General features: G+C 44.4%; 1 pseudogene; it reads left to right on the top strand.

The window, feature by feature from the left end:
* LOC120021083 overlaps positions 1-25399 on the top strand; it is a 105304-nt pseudogene that overhangs the window by 68618 nt on the left and 11287 nt on the right.

The raw sequence follows: 25399 nt of genomic DNA, 5'->3' as shown, positions 1-25399 counted from the left end.
GAGTGTGTTTGTTTCTTCAACAGCCCTGGTACAATTATACTGTATAAGGAACACGAGAAGCTACCTTGTGAGCTGACAACAAGGGAATCTACGGTTGATTTGAGAGTCAGCGGCAGCATTGACACTATAGACTATATACAGTATGTGTTAGGGAATCTGCTGAGGATAAATTCATTCACTCTTTTTGAAACAGCATGCGTATAGATCCTGTGTTGGTTTATTGTTTATGACCCTCTTATTTTCATAGATTGTTTATTTGTTACCAATAAAGAACCATAGATGGTAGAGGATAGAACTTGAGAGAGAGAGAGTAAACTGCCTTATAGATTACATTTTATGCCCAGGTTATTCAACAAAACTGCAAAAAAAATAAAAAATTATAGCTTCATTCTGAGGAAGAGGTGTAACATGTCAAATAAGGATTTATGCTTAGATCAAAGCTATGTCTAATATAGTATGATGGCATCTATTGCCACCGTAAAAATGTTGCTTCTCCTGTCATGGTTGTTGCTCTAGGAGAAGGTTTCTGCAGTAACTAAATTACCACCACCAACAACAACCTCTAATCCAATTGGTCATGAACGTGACAGCGTTCAGAAGGAGGTGCAGCACTGTGTTGAGCTAAGCTGTTGGCTTCAGGTTATCCCCCTCTCAGAGAGAGAGAGCACTGGATGATAGGATGAATGCAAGTAACAGAATATATGATATGCAGCATGTCTTGTCTTTCCTCCTGCACTCAACTTGCTTCAGTTTAGGCACCAGAGGCAGGTTTCCCCATTGTAAGCCATTAGTCACTAAGCCACGGAGTCTAGGGTTGGATCCACAGGGTCTTCAGGCAGGAGCTGCTCACTGATGGAGGTGTGTGTGTGTGTGTGTGTGTGTGTGTGTGTGTGTGTGTGTGTGTGTGTGTGTGTGTGTGTGTGTGTGTGTGTGTGTGTGTGTGTGTGTGTGTGTGTGTGTGTGTGTGTGTGTGTGTCAGCGTGTGTGTGTGCCAGCGTGTGTGTGTGCCAGCGCTGGTGTCTGGCAGTCTGAGTGGAGGCCTCCTCTGAGTGTGTGTGATGAGTGTATAGATTATTCCCAGCACAGGGTTGGGTGATTAATTTGCTGACATAAAGTAGGCTTTGGTTAGTTACAGAGCAAAGAGTTTCCACCTGGTACCCGGGCCCTGCCCCCCCCCCCCCCCCCCCTCCCCCTCCCCTCTCTCTCTCTTTCTCTCTGAGGGCCTGTGGGATGAAGCAGTAGTTGGGCCCAGAAAGAGCCCTCTCTGTCAGGATGAGCATGATGGATGAAAGGAATTTGACGGCCATTTAGGTGTGATGACAACTTCCTGCTGAAAAGCTGATAGAAAAAATGTGTACCTGTTTCAATACCTGTCAAATATACTATGGCAAGCTTCCCTAAAACATTGCATCTGCAAATGGAAGGACTTTATTTGTAAAAATGTAGATGGTAATAAAGTGTCAAATTGAAATATGTATTGTTACCCCTGGATCTGAGGCATAATCCTCTTGCATGGAACAAAATGTGATGCTGTATATCCGTCTGGTGTGTGATGGAGCTGTTTAGCCGTTAGGAAGCAGGGGAGTCGCGACTGATTATTGGACATAGCGACATGTTCAAACAATCCCTTTTAACAAGAGATTTGCAGAAAAAAATGTAAGTGACAAGCTAAAGGATCATTTGATTTCATCATTTGAGGAGAGACAAAGAAGCTTGGCTGATGAGAAGGTAAAGAGCTGGAACCCTTCCTAGAGTAATTAGCTGAACCCACCCGTCTGCTTGATTAATACTCACATGAAATTAGCCTCCCCCCCAGCTGTGGCCCATTATGCTACTTAGTTAGCATGCAGTGATAAAGGCTAGTGCTTTGGATTCATTCGTAATAATAGCATTGGGAAATTGCATTGTCTGCTGTGCTGTATATAAAATGTTGAAAGATTGTACATTCTTGGTATCCATGGATGAGACCCCCGGAGTTAAGGCATTATTGTGTGCATGTCATGCACACAAGTCTGTTCACCATGTTGCACTAACCTTGGCCCACCTTCCCCATAACCTAATGAGCCTGACCTCTCTTCATGTGCTTCAAAAGATGGTGCTTACTCAGGCCGTTTAGCATCGGAAAAAAATGTCAACTTAATGGGTGGCTCTCCCATTGACAAAAATGCAATAGCAGCTAGGTATGGTCTATCTAGTTCATTGACTGTATATGAACCAGAAAAAATGAGGGTGTGGGATGTCTCGCTTCCTCTTCCGTCTCTGGTGCTTCCTTATGCACAGGAAGCAGCCAGCACTCTGTATGTACCCTGAGTCATCTGCCCTGTCCATGGTGCTGAATTGGCTACACTGGCTGAGTCATGTTCAAGGCCGGATTAATGCAGGGGCTTACCGGGGCTGAAAATAATGGAAAAAATACATCAATAAAGGAAATAAGATATATACAGTATACACTGAGTGTACAAAACATTAGGAATGCCTTCCTAATATTGAGTTGCACCCCCCTTTGCCCTCACAACAGCCTCAATTCATCAGGGCATGGATTCAACAAGGTGTCAAAAGTGTTCCACAGGGATGCTGGCCAATGTTAACTGAAAATGCCTCTTACAGTTGTGTCAAGTTGGCTGGATGTCCTTTGGGTGGTGGACCATTCTTGATACACACGGGAAACTTTTGAGCGTGAAAACCCAGCAGCGTTGCAGTTCTTGACACAAACCGGTGAAGTGGATTTAACAAGTGAGCTTTCACCTGGATTCACCTGGTCAGTCTATGTCATGGAAAGAGCAGGTGCCCTTAGTGTTTTGTATACTCATGTAATAATAATAATACTCATGTAATTTGTATACTATATGTAATATATATATATATTATTTTATTACTGCAACCGCCAACCACAGGAAGATTCAGGAGCTCGCTCTCAATGAGTGTAGACAACCTGCTGCCGCTCTGCTAATTGTCAGATGGGGGAAGGATAGGTGGTAGGGAGGGTCCTGCCTTGATTGGGTAACTGATTAATACAAAAATAAAAATAAACGTAATAATTTATACATTTGACTGGTCAAGTGTGCGAGTCAGGGGCTACGCCCAAGAGGCAAAGAGGCAAAAAAAAATAGTAAAATAATTCTTATTATTTTGTATTACTTTTTTGCCTCTTGGGCCTCCTGTTATTATTTTATCAGGAGCCCGCTCTCCGTGTTCATAATACACCAGAAAGCATCATTTTGGCCACAATGGATCAATAGTTTCTAAAAATAACTGTGGATAAAATGTTATCACAATCACATACAGGTAACTGCCAAAATAAAGGAAACTCCAATATAGTGTCTTAAATGGGTGTTTGGCCACCAGGAGCTGCCAGAACAGCGTCAATAATCCTTGGCATAGATTCTACAAGTGAACCTAAACCATGTCAGGAAAAATGCACCGTGACATATTATTTATTTCTATCATTTACTCAAGTGTTAGCTTTATTTTGGCAGTTACCAGTTGCTAGCATGCTCGCCAAATAAACAGCTTGTTGCATTGTGGTGTCATGACTTTACTTTCATTAATCTGAGTACTGTTAATCATGTAACAATTAACTCATTAGGTTTTGGGGCACCACGGAAGAAGTTGTTTAGAGCGTTACCATCTCCCGAATGAAACTCTATAAGGTCTATACCTATAACATCAATAAACATTCATCTTATTAATCATTACCTCTAATCAAATACTCATTCTGAACTCTGAACGATCGTAACCTTCTTGGATCTTAAATGAGAAAAAGGACCCTAGTGGACCGACAAGGTATGACGGGGGGTGGCTTCGTTCGTCGTTTATCTCGGTCGGAACCAGGCCTTCTCGGAAAGTTATTGGCCTTCCAGCTGTATGGCTCTGATTGTCCAAAAGGGGTCACCCTTTTCCCGTCTTCTACTCTTGTTCACTCTGGAAGATAACCAGCCATGTCAAGGGTTCCCATTGGTGATGATCGTAGTAGGATGGTCTCACTTAAATTCACTTTTCTTGATATCTGACTTAAGACAGCTTATCAGCTGTACCAGTGATTGTCTGAGATGAGCGTCTCTCCTCTTCCTCCTCTTGTTGGTATTCAGGATTCGGACCACAATGGACATGAGCTGCAGCTCTTCGTCTCTCTGGTCTAAAGGAATGTGAGTTTATTACTTCACCTCGTGTTGAGGTTCAGAGTTCCAACCATTTAAAACACGTAGCTCTCGCCTCACGTTTCCTGGTCTGATGTTAATTTCATCACATATGAGTTCTGTTATACTCACAGACATAATTCAAACCGTTTTAGAAACTTCAGAGTGTTTTCTATCCAATACTAATAATAATATGCATATATTAGCAACTATGACTGAGGAGCAGGCCATTTACTCTGGGCACCTCTGTGCACCTTTCATCCAAGCTACTCAATACTGCCCCTGCAGCCATAAGAAGTTAAGGACATTGGCTATCTGGATTTGGGTGAAGGAGAAATGGGGGAGGCTTGGGCGAGTTGCTGTGGGGAGTGCAGGGCTGTTGACCGAGGTAGGGGTAGCCAGGTGGAAAGCATGGCCAGCCGTAGAAAAATGCTTATTGAAATTCTCAATTATCGCGGATTTATCGGTGGTGACAGTGTTTCCTAGCCTCAGTGCAGTGGGCAGCTGGGAGGAGGTGCTCTTATTCTCCATGGACTTTACAGTGTCCCAGAACTTTTTTGAGTTTGTGCTACAGGATGCAAAGTTCTGCTTGAAAAAGCTAGCCTTAGCTTTCCTAACTGCCTGTGTATATTTGTTCCTGACTTCCCTGAAAAGTTGCATATCACGGGGGCTATTTGATGCTAATGCAGAACGCCACAGGATGTTTTTGTGCTGGTCAAGGGCAGTCAGGTCTGGAGATAACCAAGGGCTATATCTGTTCCTGGTTCAACATTTTTTGAAAGGGGCATGCTTATTTAAAATGGTGAGGAAGGCACTTTTAAAGAATGACCAGGCTTCCTCTACTGACGGGATGAGGTTGATATCCTTCCAGGATACGCGGGTCAGGTCGATTAGAAAGGCCTGCTCGCTGAAGTGTTTTAGGGAGCGTTTGATAGTGATGAGGGGTGGTCGTTTGACCGCATTACGGATGCAGGCAATGAGGCAGTGATCGCTGAGATCTTGGTTGAAAACAGCAGAGGTGTATTTGGAAGGCAAGTTGGTTAGGATGATATCTATGAGGGTGCCCTTGTTTACGGATTTGGGGTTGTACCTGGTGGGTTCATTGATAATTTGTGAGAGATTGAGGGCATCAAGCTTAGATTGTAGGATGGCCGGGGTGTTAAGCATGTCCCAGTTTAGGTCACCTAGCAGCACGAGCTCTGAAGATAGATGGGGGCAATCAGATGGGGGCAATCAGTTCACATATGGTGTCCAGGGCACAGCTGGGGGCAGAGGGTGGTCTATAGCAAGCGGCAACAGTGAGAGACTTGTGAGAGACTTGTTTCTGGAAAGGTGGATTTCTAAAAGTAGAAGCTCAAATTGTTTGGGTACAGACCTGGATAGTAAGATAGAACTCTGCAGGCTATCTCTGCAGTAGATTGCAACACCGCCCCCTTTGGCAGTTCTATCTTGTCGGAAAATGGTATAGTTAGGGATGGAAATTTCAGGGTTTTTGGTGGTCGTCCTGAGCCAGGATTCAGACACGGCTAGGACATCCGGGTTGGCAGAGTGTGCTAGGGCAGTGAATAAAACAAACTTAGGGAGGAGGCTTCTAATGTTAACATGCATGAAACCAAGGCTTTTACGGTTACAGAAGTCAGCAAATGATAGCGCCTGGGGAATGGGAGTGGAGCTAGGCACTACAGGGCCTGGATTAACCTCCACATCACGAGAGGAACAGAGGAGGAGTAGGATAAGGGTACGGCTAAAGGCTAAAATAACTGGTCGTCTAGTACGTTCAGAACAGAGAGTAAAAGGAGCAGATTTCTGGGCATGGTAGAATAGATTCAAGGCATAATGTACAGACAAAGGTATGGTAGGATGTGGATACAGTGAGGGTAAACCGAGTGATCATAGGAGTCCCGTGAGTGGCTTCAGGCAGCTTGCGGGCCGGGGCTAGCAAGCTAACAGAAGGTCCTTGGAGGGACGTCGCGACGGAAGAAAGTCTGTTGTGGCCCCCTCATGCTATTACATTGGCAGACGGATCAGCAGGGCTCCGTGTCAACATAACCTGAAAGGCCGCTCAGCGAGGAAGAAGCCACTGCTCCAAAACCGCCATAAAAAAGCCAAACTACGGTTTGCAACTGCACATGGGGACAAAGATCGTACTTTTTGGAGAAATGTCCTCTGGTCTGATGAAACAAAAACAGAATTGTTTGGCCATAATGACCATCGTTATGTTTGGAGGAAAAAGTGTGAGGCTTGCAAGCCGAAGAACACCATCCCAACCGTGAAGCACGGGGGTGGCAGCATCATGTTGTGGGGTGCTTTGCTGCAGGAGGGACTGGTTCACTTCACAAAATAGATGGCATCATGAGGAAGTAAAATTATGTGGATATATTGAAGCAACATCTCAAGAAATCAGTCAGAAAGTTAAAGCTTGGTCGCAAATGGGTCTTCCAAATGGACAATGACCCCAAGCATACTTCCAAAGTTGTGGCAAAATGGCTTAAGGACAACAAAGTCAGGGTATTGAAGTGGCCATCACAAAGCCCTGACCTCAATCCTAGAGAAAATGTGTGGGCAGAACTGAAAAAGCGTGTGCGAGCAAGGAGGCCTACAAACCTGACTCCGTTACACCAGCTCTGTCAGGAGGAATGGGCCAAAATTCACCCAACTTATTGTGGGAAGCTTGTGGGCTACCCGAAACGTTTGACCCAAGTTAAACAATTTAAAGGCAAATACTAATTGAGTGTATGTAAACTTCTGACCCACTGGGAATGTGATGAAAGAAATAAAAGTTGAAATGTATCATTCTCTCTACTATTATTCTGACATTTCACATTCTTAAAATAAAGTGATGATCCTAACTGACCTAAGACAGGGAATTTTTTTACTAGGATTAAATGTCAGGAATTGTGAAAAACTGAGTTTAAATCTATTTCAGGTGTATGTAAACTTCCGACTTCAACTGTATATATATATATATATATATATATATATATATATATATATCCTCCTAATATTATACAATATGTGTGTCGCTTCATTGGCCTGGGGTATTGTTTGTTTGAATTCAAGACAAGATTGATCTGTTTGTCAGTGTCAGACTAGACACTCATTTCGATCATTTATGTGGTATTAAAAAAGATTCAGCTAATGTCTTCTATCATGTAAATGCTGTAGAATTTCATGAAATGCGTTTTTAAAAGGCCAAATTTGTTCTGGACCCAGTTAACAAATGTTCTCCATGTGTGGAAATTCAAAAAATGCCTCTGCTCAACTGTAGCCTATGCCACATCGCAAATGTTATTATGGTTTTATTATAAAGGATATTTTCTTCAACAGTAAATTGAAGAGGGAGTGGGAGGGGCTATGATTTCTATATCCGGCCCTGGTTGTGTTAACGCTGTCCATGGTGCTGGATGGACTAAACGCTGGCTGAGCTGTGAGTGCTGAATCTCTACGTTTTTTCTGAGTTGTCAGTTGTTTATGGTCAACACAATTTACCTGAAAAGAGGATTAGTGGAACTTCAAACAGGCCTCTCGGCCATGTGCGAGTTCCAAATAAACGTGTTAGTGAGGCAGATTGGTGAATGCAGGTGCTGTTTCAACACTGAGCCTCCTGTCCATATCTGACTGTTTCTGCTACTATGTCTGTGACTGGTGAGCAGCTGCCAGCGGCAGTGTCCCTCCTCTGGGAAATCAGCTTTTTAGCAGTGTGTTTCCTCAGGACAAATGTGATTAAAAGCAAAGGGGGATCTGTGACAAGGCGGCGCATGGTGTAATAACCACACCTGTTCTTGAAAGATGGGACTCCATCCATAAGAGAAGGCTTACTCTTTTATTCTGTTACAACACTTGATTGTCCAGTGATGCTACCTTTATTGAGTGCAGCTTGAATGTGTTATCCTGGAGTGACAGTAATTCTTGCCTGTTGCTATTCAAAAGATTTGATTTGCGGATCTCCACCATTTTAAATTCTCATCTCTCATTTATGTTTCCTTGCTTAATTCACATTTTCAAATCCCATGATATTCTTTCTAGCCTCTAAAATTGGTCGAAACTAGACTGCTTATGTAGCTAAGATGCACGTTGCAGAAAGATGAGACACACAGCACTACCAAAATAGACCCATTTCCTGATGTTCTATTCAATTGACACTAATTGTATGGCCTGTTTCTGTGCAATTGGACCTTTTAGCTTTTTCTCACCGTCTGCTGCATACTCTCCTAATTGCTCTCTGGAGGGTGGGTCTCTTACCACCCATAACTTTCCATTTTCAACCGCACCACTGAATGGCCCTGTCTTTCTTTACACGCTCCATAGGATGCGTTAGCTGTGTATGCTTTGTGGGGGTTTCTCGAAGAGATAGAGACCCACACACTGTTGAAAATGAGGAAAAATACCAAAACTTTGACATACTGACCAGCTCCAATAGACAGACACGTGCTATATGGCAGACCAATCCAAACTCATCTTTCGGCATGTCTAGCCCACTCATTATCTCAGCCAATCATGGCTAGCGGGGAAGGTTGCTCACTTTTTCTGTTGCTAAACCAACTAGGCTTGTAATTTAACAATTCTATTCGTATTTACAGATGGCATACTAGTTTGACATTAAGGCAAATGAAAGTTCACATGTTCAAGAAGGTATTTCTGCAAAAAAAACGCATTTTGATTGCTCAAATATTTTTTCCGTTCAAACAGCTCTCCTGTGAAGTTGTGACTTGCGACATATGCCTAGTTTCCTGAATCGGGTCACATATCACCTGTCTCAGCTATCACATATCCATATCACCTATGTCAGCTATCTCTGTCTTTTATTTATATACACATATATTTGCAGGTTCACAGTGCACAGATACAGTCCCTATAGAGTGGTGAGGAGAAAAAGGAAACAGCGGACTTTATTGTTCTCTAGGACGGGATACCCTGTTCCCTGCAGTCCAATCACAGAGCAGCCCTGATGTCACGTGTAGTTCTGAAGAGCAGGTTGTAACAGGACAGTGCCTTGGGGGAGCAGAGCCTTGGCAGAGAGGCCCTATGGGGTGGCATCAGACAGTCAGCATGTTTAGAGAGGCTGGCCTCCAGCTTATGTCACATAGATCCTTGTCTCACAGTGTTATCTCAGCAGGAACCTTGTAACCAAGTCATTATTCATTCATCGCTATCCAACTTGTTACTCCTTTATTAATTGGAAAGAATAATAACATTTAGACCACCTGCCTCCCTTTGTATTCCAAAGTATTTGAAATGTTTAGTGTTTTGGCTTTTAATGAAACTATGACTACTCTACTTTATCCTTTGAAACCAGGAGTTGGAACCTAAATTATTTTCCAGTCATTTAGTTCTGAATAGAACCATCTTGTTTTTCGTTCCTTTCCACTGTTCCAACCAGCAAAATAAAGTTTTGAAATGGTTAGAACCCCAAAAAAGTTATGGTTTATAGCGTTCCGTTCTGTTCCTTTTTAAACTTCTGAAATCAATTTATTTTGTACATTTAGCTCAACATTAAATTACTTCAGCAATCAGTGTCAATAGAACAACTTGCTATGGAGCTATATCGATTGGACAGCCAAGTGTACGGTGCGAGATGCAACTGAAATTTTGAGAGAGCAAGAGAGAGTGGTGGAGGAGGCTTGGCTTGAAGTGCTGGGCATCTTGTTATGACTTGCATTATCTGAATTGTGCCCACAGAATTACCCCTACGGAGGAGGGGCTTCTATGAATAAACTTTAAATGTCTTTGAAATTCTGAGGGTTGGCTTAAGTTGGACCAGAGCGAGCTAGCTACTTAGCTAACAAGCGTGTGTGTGCAGAGTGGCACCAGAATTTAAATAACAACACGTCTTACCTTTTTGGAGTTAATAAATCCAATGGGAAACGTGATAACTATAGCATCCTTAACTAGCATTGAAAAAGTTAATCCATTCTTCTCCAATTATATATCTCTCCCTAATTTCTGAATCACGCTTGTAACGTCAGCAGGCTACAGCAGTCTATGCTTCGAAAAGGGCAGGGACAGGGAGATGTTTCTGAGGGACAGAGTGAGGGCTTTCCACAGGCACTTTGTTGCATCTTTTTGTGGGAAAAATGTCTGGTATGTAAAATAAGATTATTAACCGGTTCCCATGCTTTTAAAATAGCGGTTCTGGAACAGCATAGATCACTTTCGTTCCCGGTTCTGATTCTGTTCAGCAAATTGTTTTGTTATTTTCTGGTTTTCGGTTTTGTTCCCTGAACCTGTTCCAACCCCTGTTTGAAACTGGCCCAAATGTTATGACAAGGCCATAGGCCATCTGTACTGTGTGTGCTATGGAGCTGAAGAGTAGATGCAGGTGGGTACAGGCAGCTGCACCCAGACAGAGTGGTTCGGTCAGTGGGTCTGTATGTTCCAAACGGTGGGAAGCCAGATGCCTGGGAAATATCCCCACAATGTTCTTGTCACAACAGCAGGGTGGGAGGCTAACAATGGCCTCTCCTGACAGAACCTGTCGGACCTTGTTATTACCAAAGCACATGCAGACAGGAGCGTCTGAACAAAACTGACCATGAAAGACCTAGTCTTAATTCACCAGAACAAGGACACATGCTGCCCTACGTTAGCTGTCAAGCAGGTGTTGTGGAGCATGTTGACTGGGTGGTGCTATTGAGCCAGCAGAGCGAGAGAGAGAGCACAGGCATGTTGTATGTGATCAGGTAGGACAGATGGGCCTGTTCAAATCATTTCCTGATTTATGGCTGTCCTGCCCAGAGAGTAGGGGTTGGCTGGGCTGACTTAGGTCCAGAGAGCCCCATGGCTGCTTTATGAATTCTACATGGCATGCCCCAAGGGGAATGAGAATTTAACCGTGGGCGAGACTGCAAAATAGCAATGCTGTGCACAGGGGAATGTCAAAGAAATAAGAAAAGGTGACTTTCAAGCGCCTCAATAAACCAAATAAGACAATGTTGCTGGGGGGTGTTCAACATTCTGCTAATCCACCCAAATACTATCTGATGTTTAACGGCTCTTTTTGGTACATGCTTACTGTACTATTCCAGGGAATCATCACTGCTGAAATATATGTTATGTCTCAGCATGGTTGTTTCTCTAATGTTTATTTTAATTGTACCTTTATTTAATTAAGCAGGGAGTCACCATTGAGACCAGGGTCTCTTTTCATGTAGAATGACTCGTTTAAAACCGAAGCTAGTTAAATGGTCTATATTCATATATTCATTTCCAATATGCATGCAGACCTTCATTTAGGATTTGACCCAATTGTCAGGTATTAGTTTACACTGTATAATGTACATGTGACAAATGAAGCTTTGTTTTGATTTGTACTGGAACTCCATCTCAAGACCTTTTCTGAGTCTTCACTGTGGCAATTGTAATATTGTATAATGTATATGGTATCTGAGTGCATTTGCATGTGAGAGTTGCTGGGAAGACTTACATCTAAGAGGTTTATCTCTCTGTTCACTCATCTGAATGTGATTATCCAGCTGTCAGGAGGGAGGAGCAGTTGTGTCCCCGGCTAGCTGCAGCCCTCAGCTCCTGAGGCCATGGGAAACTCAAGTCACTGCAATATTCACAAAGACCACAATTTGAAGAGACCACAGGCCTTTTTCTTTGCCTTGCAGCAGCCCACCAATGTGCTGGGACTGGTAGGAAGGCACTGTACCTCCAGGCCAGATTAGACCAGAGAGTTCCCCTGGCTGTTGGAAATGCATCAGGAGGCTGGGTTCATATCCTCCCTCTCCTCTTTCTAAGAACATGGCATGGTCCAGTCTACAGTACTTTGATGGGACGGAGGTGTGGAGTGCAGTGTGCAACATGATACTCACATCACATATGTGATCAACCAGCTCGATTCTGTCTTATGTAGTGTCACAGGCTGGCTCATAGCCTGTGGCAAAATGAGGGGACACGAACAACAGGTATAGGCCAATCAAAAAGGTTCTTTATTATAAACCAAAAACAATTAACTTTAAACTAAGAAAAAGGAATGAGGTGTGGAAGTATCATAATGTAGGGTGTATGTAAAGTGCATGGATGCATGAATCTGTGTGTGTGAATATGACTGAGTGAAAACGACGTAAAACTACAAAGGAACAAACAAAACAGGATCATACCTGGAGGAGCAGAGAGAGAGAGAGACAAAAGTGGTTAGTGAAGCAGCTTAAATACCCTGAGCCCAGGTGGCTCCAATCACTAACGACCCTCCTCTGCCTGCAGGAGGAACCGCCCCTGCAATGCAGAGGAGGGGCCGTGACAGTAGCAACATATAAAATTGTGTTTTTTTACATTGGACTCAGAGCTAGAAAATGGTATATCATACACTACAGTTGAGGAACAATGGGAAAGTAATTCTGCTTTGAAAATTGATAAACTTGTAACCTCACTTTTGAGAAAATGGCCTGAATGTGTTGGTAAACCTACTGGAGAGCTCTTCTTTGTCTACACCTATTCAGCATCATTCCCACCCTCTTAATTAAGCCTTAGCCCCACCCATCTTTTTAAGGATTCACATGGGGCCGTGTACTAAACAACCGAAGATTTCAAGACTAAATGCTGGTTTATACTACGTCTATCGACAGTTGTCGCAGTGACATCATGAACATTCTATTGTCGTCCGACATCAAACTTGTCGTTGTCGTTTAAACACAAAAACTACAGGCTGCATGACATCAGCAGCCTGGTGGTGCAAAACAGCATAACTGGTGTATTTTAACACCGTTTAAAAATTTATTTATTATATGTCAATCTAGCAAACCAGGCAACTAAAAGCAACTTTCTAAACAATGTTTTGGGTCGTTTCTAGATTGTTAGCTAGCTAGCTAACGTTAAGCTAGCTAACGTTAAGTATGGTTCAAGTAATGACCATATCATATAGCTGACAATGTCTTCACTTTAGCTAATTTGTCTTATTTATTACAGGAAAATAAATTCACAACAAGATAATTATTTCCAAGTTAATGGCGAACCAATTACAGAAGTTGTGAGTCTGACGAAATAAAAGCAGGGCATTCTACCAGAAGATTTTTGAACTTGGACACTGTCTCATTGGCCTAACATTATATCCTAATTTGACTTTGGTGTAGGTCATGTTCTTCACATTACCGTCTCTGGTAAATACATACTATATCAAATAAAATCCAAGTTGATTTGTCACATGCACAGGATACAGAAAGAAGTGTGTAGTGAAATGGTTACTTGCAGAGAGTATTTTGTTTAGACATGTAGCTAGCTAGCTAAACAATGAGCCATAAATCCCAACTCATAACCCTACTATCCTGCATGAATCTGCAGGTAGCTAACCAACCATGTTCAATGTTAGCTAGCTATCTAACATAAGGCTATAACTAGCAATGCAAATGGCTCTGAGATACGAATAATATTACTACACAGATCATACATGTAACGTTAGCTAGCGAGCCAGCCAGCTAACGTTAGCTAGCTAACAGTACACTTTAACTTGAAATGAAAATAACTTTCTGACAAAATTAGAAATGTATAATATCTGAAAATGTAGCTAGCTAGACTATCTTACCCGTCTGTATACATGGATGGACGCTTCTCCCTCTCTGTCACGGATGCCATAGTTGCCCTTAGTTTGAAGATGTAATCCAGAGACAGGTGTTTTATACAACAGCCTTCTGTGTGTTCTCTTTTCGACACTCTGCATATTTGCAATCAAACGCTAGAATTTTCTCCATCTCTTTAGTAATCATACTCTAATTCCACTGGGCATTCCACTGATTTCAAAACTCGGTCCTCCAGAAAGTGGAGAACAACACTTTTTCAGTTCTACGACGTGATATATTTCAAAAAAGCAGCGTTAGAAAGGATTAACTACACATACTAAGCAGCTCATGTTATAGACAGAAGCGTGCTACATGGCAGACCAACTCTCGGCATGTCCAACCCATCCATTATATCAGCCAATCATGGCTAGCGGGAAGGTTCCTGTCCTTTTCCGTGGCTAACCAACTAGGCTCGTAATTTAACAATTGTATTCATATTTACAGATGGCATACACGTTTGTGTCAAACGCATTTTGATACAAATAAAAAGTTAACGTTCAAATGCCTCTCCTGTGAAGTAGTGATGCTCAACATATGCCTAGTTTCCTGAAACAAGTCACATATTAAGACGTAGTCCCTCCTACGCTCACACAAACACACTGAAGACAGGAACACGCTCACATAGCTATGATCTTCTAAATGTACCACCACCCACACACTGCTGGGGGGGGGGGGGGGGGGGGGGTCACTGTCAGGGACAGAGGTGTGGGCGAAGGAAACGGTTTCTACAGTGAGACTCTGACTGTCAATCAGCCGTAGTGGGGGTTTCTGCTCAACAGAACAAGATCCAGGGCTCTCCTCCTTGGATGGTTACGTGAGCACACATCGACAGCTCAACATGTCCCCTTTGCTGTTATTCTTAGCTGTGTTCCATGTTCCCCAGACACAATGATAAATAACACAGTGCCTACATTTTAAATAGTTGCAAAGTTGCATTCCCCCCCGCCACCGCCGTCATGTGAACTAAAGTGTGCTGGGACCAGGCTGAACACACAGGTGTTAGCAACAGCATGGCACATTAGAGGAACAGAACGCAGGTAGTGGTGAGGGGACAGTAGCGCACACTGAGCAGCTGGGCCAGTGACCGTGGCCATGGCCTAAGAGTGGGAGACACCCTGAGCCTGTGCTTTATACACAGCGTACAGGGGCATGCCTTTGACTGGTACAGGCAAGCTATTTTGAGGCGCCGCAGGGGTGAACCGGAGGGCAGTAAATAATCGAGAAGAAAATGTCCTCTCCTTTCTGCCCTCCCATGCAGCCTATACACACCCCACTGGCAGCCGGAGGAAGTAACTCTGATCTGTGTTGGAGGTTCCAGCTGTGAGAGAAGATGCGGTGAGAGGGATGGGTCAGGTCAAGCCCCAGCCCTAGCCTCCAGCCCCCACCATCCAGCCTAGGTCCCTGCTTCTCAAGGGGAAATGTCACCCTGAATCTCCATGAAAAGAACTGATGGGGTCATTGAACATCACACAAAGGGGATCTTTCCGCATGAGAAATGTATGGTGCTCAGGAGGGGCTCTTCTTGTCAGGCAACACTGGGCTTTGGTTCATTTCCCCCACTGCTTTGTGGGTTCAGGAAGAATCACAGTGCTTAATGTGAGGAATGCAGACTGAGGAGCTTGCTCTTGACCCCTAACTGAACTGCTATCTCCAGGGAAATCTCCATTAAACTGTTGGGGGTTACCAAGGGGAGAAGTCAGAGGAGCAGGAGGACACTGGGTAGTATGGGTGGTGGCTGTGGTGGAGTCACCCAAAGGTTCTGTCAGTTCACAACACTGATGTGATGGAGTGGCACTGGTTGGGATTGATGTTACCTTTATAACACTGTGAAAATCCCATACACTGTTAATTCTAAAGAAAAGTAATCAAATAACTAGACACTATTTTAACTAGATAACAGATAACTGATAACAGGTAACCATCATCACACTACAGGATATTACATAGTATCATCCTCTAGCTGTTTTCTGATTTCTCCCGGGACTCAGACTGAAGTGGTTGAGGTGAGATGGCCCATATTCTCTCATCATCGGTGACTGACACCTCTTGGCAGTTTGCCCCCTGTCAGATGTCTATACTGATGGATCAACCCCTTATCATGCCTGATGGTTTCTGATCTACTCATCAAATGGTCACGTGGGATGAATTCCCAAGTCATGGAGACAAGATACCACTTACCATATTACTGACAGTACCAACTGATTGTTGAGTGAATCTCTGAAAGCCTTCCATTTTAGTATCATGTTTAAGAAGTGGACATTTCAAGCATGGAACATTTTTATGTTGTGAGTAGCATGATGTGAGAGTCATCTTACAGACTGGGCTGGGATAATGTTGAAGCTGTCAGACAGCTGATCTAGTCTTTAGTGCTCTCACACTGCCACATTAGCACTGTGACCATAGAATTAAGAATTACAATAGGATCTCTATGACTGTGACCTTGTGGTCTGATCACAGGGTCTTCAGACGTGCCCAGCCCTGTCGTCGCAGTGCCCACACACAAAGTGTTTTGCCCCCCAGCCCAGTTTCCTAGCAGCGCCACCCAGAGGCAGCCAGAGGAAGTAACTCTGACCTGTGATGGAGGTTCTAGCTCTGAGAGAAGATTCAGTGAAAGGAATGTGTCAGGTCAGGTAGAAGAGAAACAGCAAGGTCAAGTCAACAGTGATCAATTTGAGGGACCCTGAGCTGGGCTGCAGACGGCAGAGGGAGGCAGGTGGTGAATGGAAACCGATGGAGGCGTACTAGTCCAACATAATGCCTATGTCACAGAGGATAACTCTGGGCTGCTCAACCAAGGGTACTTCCACCCCTGCAGCACTGTAACAATAAAAACTATGGCAATGTCTTACTCACCAGTGGTATAGCAGCTGCCACTATTGTCAAAGCATTTTTAGATTTGTGAATATCTCACTTGTCATTTCCCTTCAGACACCCCTTCTGTTTCTTCCATCCCCAGGAACATGGAAAGATCGATGTGATCTTCAACGTGGGGACAGATGACATCACCATTGGCGAGCCGGCTGTCATAGTTAGCGATGGCAAGTACCATGTTGTGCGCTTCACACGCAGCGGTGGCAACGCCACCCTCCAGGTGGACAACCAACCTGTCATCGAACGCTACCCGCCAGGTAAGGCATGGGGAAGGACTCTTTGAAAAGGAGGTGATGGGTGGGGGTGGGAGTGGGAGTGGCAGTTCCAGATATGTACTGTATATATTAAGAGAATGGGAGGGAGAGGGAGAGATAACTAAATTGATCCAGGCTGCCAGGCTGTATTTTGAAAACACAGACATGGAGGAATGTGCATGGTGATTCCAATTCCAGCTCTAGCAAACAAACATAAAATATCACATAAATTCAAGGACAGTTGTTGAATGCGCTTGGCAAGCAAGAAATTTGCCTTTTGCCATAGAGTAAATGGGGGGGGTTTTCAACACGCTCCAGGGTTCTGTTTTGATATGTGCCATTTCACTATTTTAATGTATTCAGAGTACTTTATGGAGTCGCCACATGGAGTGCCCAGATAACTATTGCATAAACAATCTAATAACAATCTGAAAAGGACACATTTTCCTGAAGCTGCCTTGATGGATTTGGATTCTTCACAGTAATTGTAGCAGCCAGGCAGAGTGGAGCTGAGAATGGGATCTTCACACAGCCTCAGAGCAATGAAGGACCCCTCAGCAAAATCTCAGCTCTCATTTCACCCCCCCCCCCCCCCCCCCCCCCCCCCCCCCCGCCGCCTGTAAAAAATGTGCTTTTATATGAGAGCACTGTGGATGTGTGTGTGGCTTGAAAGGATGGAGAAAGGAGCTCTCAGAACATTCTGTCGTCTGTTCCCCGTCCCCAAGCCCTCACATTCTGTCGTCTGTTCCCCGTCCCCAAGCCCTCACATTCTGTCGTCTGTTCCCCGTCCCCAAGCCCTCACATTCTGTCGTCTGTTCCCCGTCCCCAAGCCCTCACATTCTGTCGTCTGTTCACCATCCCCAAGCCCTCACATTCTGTCGTCTGTTCCCCGTCCCCAAGCCCTCACATTCTGTCGTCTGTTCCCCGTCCCCAAGCCCTCACATTCTGTCGTCTGTTCCCCGTCCCCAAGCCCTCACATTCTGTCGTCTGTTCCCCGTCCCCAAGCCCTCACATTCTGTCGTCTGTTCCCCGTCCCCAAGCCCTCACATTCTGTCGTCTGTTCCCTGTCCCCAAGAACCTCACATTCTGTCGTCTGTTCCCCGTCCCCAAGCCCTCACATTCTGTTGTCTGTTCACCGTCCCCAAGCCCTCACATTCTGTCGTCTGTTCCCTGTCCCCAAGAACCTCACATTCTGTCGTCTGTTCCCCGTCCCCAAGCCCTCACATTCTGTTGTCTGTTCCCCGTCCCCAAGCCCTCACATTCTGTCGTCTGTTCCCTGTCCCCAAGCCCTCACATTCTGTCGTCTGTTCACCGTCCCCAAGAACCTCACATTCTGTCGTCTGTTCCCCGTCCCCAAGCCCTCACATTCTGTCGTCTGTTCCCTGTCCCCAAGAACCTCACATTCTGTCGTCTGTTCCCCGTCCCCAAGCCCTCACATTCTGTCGTCTGTTCACCGTCCCCAAGCCCTCACATTCTGTCGTCTGTTCCCCGTCCCCAAGCCCTCACATTCTGTCGTCTGTTCACCGTCCCCAAGAACCTCACATTCTGTCGTCTGTTCCCCGTCCCCAAGCCCTCACATTCTGTTGTCTGTTCCCCGTCCCCAAGCCCTCACATTCTGTTGTCTGTTCCCCGTCCCCAAGCCCTCACATTCTGTCGTCTGTTCACCGTCCCCAAGAACCTCACATTCTGTCGTCTGTTCCCCGTCCCCAAGCCCTCACATTCTGTCGTCTGTTCCCTGTCCCCAAGAACCTCACATTCTGTCGTCTGTTCCCCGTCCCCAAGCCCTCACATTCTGTCGTCTGTTCCCCGTCCCCAAGCCCTCACATTCTGTTGTCTGTTCCGCGTCCCCAAGCCCTCACATTCTGTCGTCTGTTACTCGTCACCAAGCCCTCACATTCTGTTGTCTGTTCCCCGTCCCCAAGCCCTGGGGCCCGTCCCCAAGTCCTTTCTAACAAATCAGCCCCAAAACAATATCTATATTGCATCCTTATGATTCATTGTTATGAGCCAGAACATGTAACTAATATCTAATAATCTGTTTCTTTCCAAATCAAATTGACCAAGCTAACAATAAAGGATTATCTCAAATGTGTCATTTTATTTTCTTGATTGTTAGTTCATGATGGAAATTCCCCTCTTCTCTACCTACTTAGATATAGATTCTACTTTCACCTCTTCTTTAACTACTTAGATATAGATTCTACTTTCAAAACTTCTCTACCTACTTAGATATAGATTATACTTTCACCGCTTCTCTAACTACTTAGATATAGATTCTACTTTCAAAACTTCTCTACCTACTTAGATATAGATTATACTTTCACCGCTTCTCTAACTACTTAGATATAGATTCTACTTTCAAAACTTCTCTAACTACTTAGATATAGATTATACTTTCACCTTTTCTCAATGAACGAGAACTCTCGTCTTCTCCACTCCATTCATGTAGTTCCTCAGGAACACATTGTCTGAATATTCAGTACATAATCAGACTATAACATGTGTTGTGTAGTTACTCAATCAGTTGTATGCCCACATTTGGCACAAGCATTTATTTGTACTTTATCTTTATGGTAGGAGTTGTGTGTGTGTTTTGATAAGATTTTTGATACAGACATTTCTTTATATCTGTTAAGTGTAGAAGACCAGGGTAAAATTAACTGTACATTAGAGTTACAGCAGAGGTTTAGTTACAGTACAGCCAAGGTTTTTATCAAGTGGAGGGCGGCTCAAGGCTAGTTTTACCCAAGGTTTTTATTTTATAATGGCTATCTCATCCACTTTGGCATGCCACCTCTGGGGCACAAACCCAGTCAGTGATTGGCCCAAATATAATATTACTGTGTATGTGGAAGGAGTAGAGCAGTGCAGATAGATGAGAGAGAAAGCTGAGATGCCATTGTGGTCCTTCTTTTGGAAGGTTATTTCATTTTTAGTCTGATACAAGATGTGTAATCCAATGATGAAATGACGCTGGAGTGAATAGCAGCCGTTTTATTGGCTCCTGGATAATTGTGCTATTTTGTCTATTTTTTTTTCGCTTATCTGAACTTTTCTTGTACATAATGTTTCCACCATCGTTTCCTACAACCATAAAGAGCTTCTGGACATCAGAACAGCTATCACTAAACTTCTACTTCCATGAGTCAGAGGCGAAAGACATATTGATTATCACAGACCAGGCCCAAATCACCAACACTCAAAGAAAGAGGAGAGGGTGCTATAGAGCCCCACAGTGGAGGTGATATAATAGCCATCAAACCTAGCGGTCAAACAGGGAACATTGTTCAAATTGTAGGTGATATAATAACCATCAAACCTAGCGATCAAACAGGGAACATTGTTCAAATTGTAACAGGGGCAGGCAAATGACAGGTCAAGGTAGGCAGGGGTCGATAATCCAGAGGTGGAGCAAAGGTACAGGACAGCAGGCAGGCTCAGGCAGAGTTCAGTAATCCAGAGGTGGAGCAAAGGTACAGGATGGTAGGCAGGGTCAGGGACAGGCAGAGAGGTCAGGCGTGCGGGTACAGGGTCAGGACAGGCAAGGGTCAAAAACCAGGAAGACGAGAAAAAGAAAAGCTGGGAAAAGACAGGAGCTGATAGGACAACCGCTGGTAAGCTTGACAAACAAGACGAAATGGCCCAGACAGACAGAAAACACAGGTATAAATACCCAGAGGATAAGTGGGGAAGATGGGCGAAACCTGGAGGGGGTGGAGACAAGCACAAGGACAGGTGAAACAGATCAGGGCGTGACACAAATAGTTTATCCACCATTTATTTTTCCAATAGGGTATTTTAGAAACACTTAAAATAAGGCCTGTGGTTTTGATAACCATGTATATCTCTCTCAGACAAGGTGACTTTTTTCAATATCGTCGGCTCTATTTACTCTCAGATTCGGAAATGCTTAGTAGCTTCAAATTAGACATCATGAAAACTACAAATCCCTGCAAACTCCTGCATTTATTCTCTAGTTGACACTTTTGTGTTCATCTAAAGACAGCAGGGGTTCAAACTGTAGAACCCAGATCCTACATTTGAATATAAAAATGGATTTTACCAAAAAAGACTATGCTACATTTTATCTCTGGGACCCTCAGGATGACAAATCAGAGCAAGATTATCAAATCAAATTTTACTGGTCACACACACATGGTTAGCAGATGTTAATGCGAGTGTAGCGAAATGCTTGTGCTTCTAGTTCCCGACAGTGCAGTAATATCTAACAAGTAATCTAACAATTCCCTAACAACTACACACAAATCTAAAGGGGTGAATGAGAATATGTAAATATAAATATATGGATGAGCTATGGCCGAGCGGCATAGTCAAAGTGCAATAGATGGTCTAAAATACAGTATATACATATGATATGAGTAATGGAAGATTTGTAAACATTATTAAAGTGGCCTTATTTAAAGTGGCATTGTTTAAAGAGACTTGTGATCGATTTATTAAAGTGGCCAGTGATTGGGTCTCAATGTAGGCAACAGCCTCTCTGAGTTAGTGATTGCTGTTTAGCAGTCTGATGGCCTTGAGATAGAAGCTGTTTTTCAGTCTCTCGGTCCCAGCTTTGATGCATCTGTACTGACCTCGCCTTCTGGATGGTAGCAGGGTGAACAGGCAGTGGCTCGGGTAGTTGTTGTCTTTGATGATCTTTTAGGCCTTCCTTCTACATCGGGTGGTGTAGGTGTCATGGAGGGCAGGTAGTTTTCCCCAGGTGATGCGTTGTGCAGACCGCACTACCCTCTGGAGAGCCTTGTGGTTGAGGGTGGTGCAGTTACCGTACCAGGCGGTGATACAGCCCGACAGGATGCTCTCGATTGTTCATCTGTAAAAGTTTAGCAGGGTTTTGGGTGACAAGCCAAATTTATTCAGCTGTTGCACCTTCTTCACCACACTCTGTGTGGATGGACCATTTCAGTTTGTCTGTGATGTGTACGCCGAGGAACTTAAAACTTTCCACCTTCTCTACTGCTGTCCCTTCGATGTGGATAGGGGGGTGCTCCCTCTGCTGTTTCCTGAAGTCCACGATCATCTCCTTTGTTTTGTTGACGTTGAGTGAGTTGTTTTTTTCCTGACACCACACTCCGAGTGCCCTCACCTCCTCCCTGTAGGCTGTCTCGTTGTTGTTGGTAATCAAGCCCACTATTGTTGTGTTGTCTGCAAACTTGATGATTGAGTTGGAGGCGTGCATGGCCACGCAGTCGTGGGTGAACAACGATTACAGGAGAGGGCTGAGCACGCACCATTGCGGGGCCCCAGTGTTGAGGGTCAGCGAAGTGGAGATGTTGTTTCCTACCTTCACCACCTGAGGGCGGCCCATCAGAAAGTCCAGGACCCAATTGCACAGGTCGGAGTTGAGACCCAGGGCCTCCAGCTTGATGATGATTTTGGAGGGTACAATGGTGTTGAATGCTGAGCTGTTGTCAATGAACAGCATTAAAACATAGGTATTCCTCTTGTCCAGATGGGATAGGGCAGTGTGCAGTGTGATGGCGATTGCATCGTTTGTGGACCTGTTGGGGCGGTATGCAAACTGAAGTGAGTCTAAGGTGGCCGGTAAGGTGGAGGTGATATGATCCTTGACTAGTCTCTCAAAGCACTTCATGATGACAGAAGTGAGTGCTACGGGGCAATAGTCATTTAGTTCAGTTACCTGTGCCTTCTTGGGTACAGGAACAATGGTGGCCATCTTGAAGCCTGTGGGGACAGCAGACTGGGATAGGGAGCGATTGAATATGTCCGAAACACACCAGCCAGCTGGTCTGCGCATGCTCTGAGGACGCGGTTAGGGATGCCATCTGGGCCAGCAGCCTTGCGAGGGTTAACACGTTTAAATGTCTTACTCACGTCGACCACTGAGAAGGAGGGGGGCACAGTCCTTGTTAGTGACCCGCGACGGTGGCACTGTATTATCCTCAAAGCGGGAAAGGAAGGTGTTTAGTTTGTCTGGAAGCGTGACGTCGGTGTCCGTGACTTGGCTGGAATTCTTTTTGTAGTTTGTGATTTCCTGTAGACCCTGCCACATACGTCTCGTGTCAGGGCCATTGAATTGCAACTCCACTTTGGAGATAGGTTAAGGTAGGTTTTAATAGTCACAGTGGGTACAACATCTCCAATGCACTTCCTTATAAACTCACTCACCAAGTCAGCGTATAGATCAATGTTGTTCTCTGAGGCTGACCGGAACATATCCCAGTCCGCGTGATCAAAACAAACTTAAAGCGTGGATTCCGATTGGTCAGACCAGCGTTGAATGGTTCTTGTCACTGGTACATCCTGTTTGAGTTTCTGCCTATAAGACGGTAGGAGCAAGATGGTGTCGTGGTCGGATTTGCCGAAGGGAGGGCGGGGGAGGGCTTTGTATGCATCGCGGAAGTTAGAGTAGCAGTGATCGAGTGTATTGCCCGCGTGAGTGCTGCAATCAATATGCTGATAGAATTTATCTTAGCCTTGTTCTCAAATTTGCTTTGTTAAAATCCCCAGCTACAATAAATGCAGCCTCAGGATATATGGTTTCCAGTTTACATAGAGTCCAGTGAAGTTCCTTGAGGGCAGTTGTGGTATCTGCTTGAGGGGGTATATACACAGCTGTGACGATAACTGACGAGAATTCTCTTGGGAGATGATATGGTCTGCATTTGATTGTAAGGAATTCTAGGTCGGGTGAGCAGAAGGACTTGAGTTCCTGTATGTTGTTATGGTTATACCATGAGTCGTTAATCATGAAGCCCTTCTTCTTCCCAGAGAGGTGTTTATTTCTGTCGGTGCGACGCATGAAGAAACCCAGTGGCATAACGACTCCAACAACATATCCCGAAAGAGCCATGTTTCCGTGAAACAGAAAATGTTACAATCTCTGATGTCTCTCTGTAAGGCAACCCTTGACATTATTTCATCCACCTTGTTGTCTAGAGACTGGACATTGGCGAGTAGTATACTCGGAAGTGGTAGGCGGTGTGCACTCCTTTGAAGACTGACCAGGAGGCCGCTCCGTCTACCTCTTTTGCGGCGATGTTGTTTTGGGTTGGCCTCTGGGATTAGATCCAATGTTCTGGGTGGTGGTACGAACAATGGATCTGCTTCGGGAAAGTCGTATTCCTGATCGTAATGTTGTCAAGTTGACGTCGCTCTTATATCCAATAGTTATTCCCAACTGTATGCAATAAGACTTAATATTTCCTGGGGTAACAATGTAAGAAATAATACATTTAAAAAAACGAAATACTGCATAGTTTCCTAAGGACTCGAAGCAAGGCAACCATCTTTGTCGGCGCCATCTTGCAATGGGTATTATGACTCATACTGTGGTACTCTATTCAGGCCGAATTGCGTGATACCTAACGAGACTACGTCGGAGAGTGGATAAATAGTTATATTGGCGAACATGCAATCACTGGAGAAAAAACTGGATGAGCTCCGTTCGCGACTATCCTATCAAAGTGATCTGAAGAACTGTAATATCCTATGGTTCTCTGAGTCATGGCTGAACAAGGACATGATAAATATGAATCTAGCTGGTTTTTCTATACATCAGCAGGACAGAACGGTGGCATCGGGGAAGCTCAAGGGAGGGGTTGGCTCACAACTGGTGAGCAATCTCAAATATTAAGGAAGTCTCAAAATTCTGCTCGCCTGAGTTAGAATACCTAACGATAAGCTGTAACCATCCTATTTACCAAGATAATTTTCATATATATTTTTGTAGCTGTCTATTTACCACCAGAAACCGATGCTGGCACAAAGACCGCACTCAACGAGCTGTAAAGGGCCATATGCAAAAAAGAAAATGCTCACCCAGAGGCGGAGCTCCTAGTGGCCGGTGACATTAATGCAGGAAAACTGAAATCCGTTTTACCTCATTTCTACCAGCATATCACCTATGCAACTAGAGGTAAAAAAACTCTAGATCACCTTTGCTCTACACACAGAGACACATACAAAGCTCTCCCTCTCCCTTCATTTGGAAAATCTAAGTGTAATTCTATCCTCCTGATTCCTGCTTAAAAGAAAAAACTCAAACAGGTAGTACCAGTGGCACGCTCAATATGGAAGTGGTCAGATGAAGCAGGTGATAAACTACATGACTGTTTCGCTAGCAGTGAACCATGCAAGAGAGCACCAGCTGTTCCAGACTGCTGTGTGTTCACGCTCTTCGTAGCCGATGTGAGTAAGACCTTTAAACAGGTTAACATTCACAAGGCCGCAATGCCAGACGGATTACCAGGACAAGTGCAGTCGCAAAAACCATCAAGCGCTATGATGAAACTGGCTCTCATGAGGACCGCCACAGGAAAGGAAGATCCAGAGTTACCTCTGCTGCATAGGATAAGTTCATTAGAGTTAACTGCACCTCAGATTGCACCTCAGATTGTTGTGTAAGGTCTTTTTGACCAAGAAGGAGATTGATGGAATGCTGCATCAGATGACCTGGCCTCCACAATCACCCGACCTCAACACAATTGAGTTTGGGATGAATTGGACCACAGAGTGAAGGAAAAGCAGCCAACAAGTGCTCAGCATATGTGGGAACTCCTTCAAGACTGTTGGAAAAGCATTCCTCATGAAGCTGGTTGAG

The sequence above is a fragment of the Salvelinus namaycush genome, chromosome 26 (assembly GCF_016432855.1).
Source record: "Salvelinus namaycush isolate Seneca chromosome 26, SaNama_1.0, whole genome shotgun sequence".
Lineage (NCBI taxonomy): Eukaryota > Metazoa > Chordata > Actinopteri > Salmoniformes > Salmonidae > Salvelinus > Salvelinus namaycush.
This window is presented reverse-complemented; position numbering and strand designations above follow the sequence as displayed.